Consider the following 1436-nt stretch of genomic DNA (forward strand, 5'->3'; position numbering starts at 1 on the left):
TGAACATGGAGAAGTGCTTGACAAAAGCCGTGGCTAGCTCCTTGTAATTGTTTATCGAGTTCCCCTCGAGCCTCGAGTCGCGAGAACCAGTCGAGAGCAATTCTACCCAGACTTTTAACAAACAGTTGGCATTGGACCACGTCCTTTTCTTCAGCTGACCTTAACTGGTATCGGTTCATGCAGATCCCGAACGAGGTCAAGAAGTGTCGTGGATCAGTGTTGCCTTCGTAGATCTTGATCTTGAGTTTTTCCAAATGTCAAACGGGTGTGCCCGCTATGCACGGAGTGAAAGGCATCTTCTGTTTCTCCTGGATAACTCGGTCGATCTCCGGCGCGGCACTCGTTGCTTGATGAATCTTTGACGTGATCTGGCGGAGTTGTGCCTTCATTGCCTCAAACTCGGCGTCACTATTTGTATCCGTCGGTGTTGGAGCGTGATACAAGAACAAAGCTGTCAATGGCTTATATGACTTCGGATAAACAGATCTTCAAGCAGCGGATGATAGAACGATGATGGTGGATCGAAGAACGCCACTCAAGGGTATGAAAGCTCCTGTGATGAGTTCACAAACCTAGTCTGAAGGAATCTCACACAAAAGACATAGATTTAATGTTTACTAAGTAAAGGAATCCCACCTAACTTAAATTAACAAAAACAAAGCCTAAGCTTTAGAGAGAAAACTCTTTCTTTCTATTTTTCCAAACATCTGTATATTTTTTTACAATGACAAGTGATGAGCTTTTATAGGCTCATTTCCAAGACCTTCAAGGTCAAATAAATTAATTACAAGAGAAAATTATGCACAATTAGATAAAGTGAGGAGAAAAATCAGCTAAATTAAACTTATGGTCTTCTTCCACTGATTTAGCTATCGGATTTAATGGAGATGAATTCTTTGTATCTAGACAACTTCTTGATATATCCATGTTCTGATTTTCTTCTATAAACTTCTTGAGATTCTAGGCTTGATTTGAATTGGATCATTTGTTGATAGACCAAAGATGTGAATGGTTTTATCATGGTTGCATCAGAGCGTTTGCTGACCCAAGAGCGGCAGAGCGCATGGTCCCGGTAGGATCGCTCTCTATATTGAGATCATCGATGATGTTACGAGCTCGCAACGGAGTTCGGGTTTGACTGAGTTCGGCGATCTGGGCCGCCATCTGTCTGAAGCGTTCCTTGCTCCTTTTATTGATAGCTTCGAACTGTGCATTGTACACTTGGAGGAGCAGCTCTGTGCCGAGGGATCCGACGGCGGTGGGCATTTGCCCGTTCCCGGTTTTGGCGGTTTCACGTGGTGTTCCCCTTGCTCGCTCTGCGGGAGTTCGGTTGTCTCCATGCTCCTGCTCGAGGGGATCCTCGTGTTGGATATTGACAGGGTCTTCCATCGCCGGTCTGATTTTTCTGTACTCCGATCTAAAAACTGAGTTTTCTG

Source organism: Eutrema salsugineum, unplaced genomic scaffold (genome assembly GCF_000478725.1).
Source record: "Eutrema salsugineum unplaced genomic scaffold, Eutsalg1_0 scaffold_17, whole genome shotgun sequence".
NCBI lineage: Eukaryota > Viridiplantae > Streptophyta > Magnoliopsida > Brassicales > Brassicaceae > Eutrema > Eutrema salsugineum.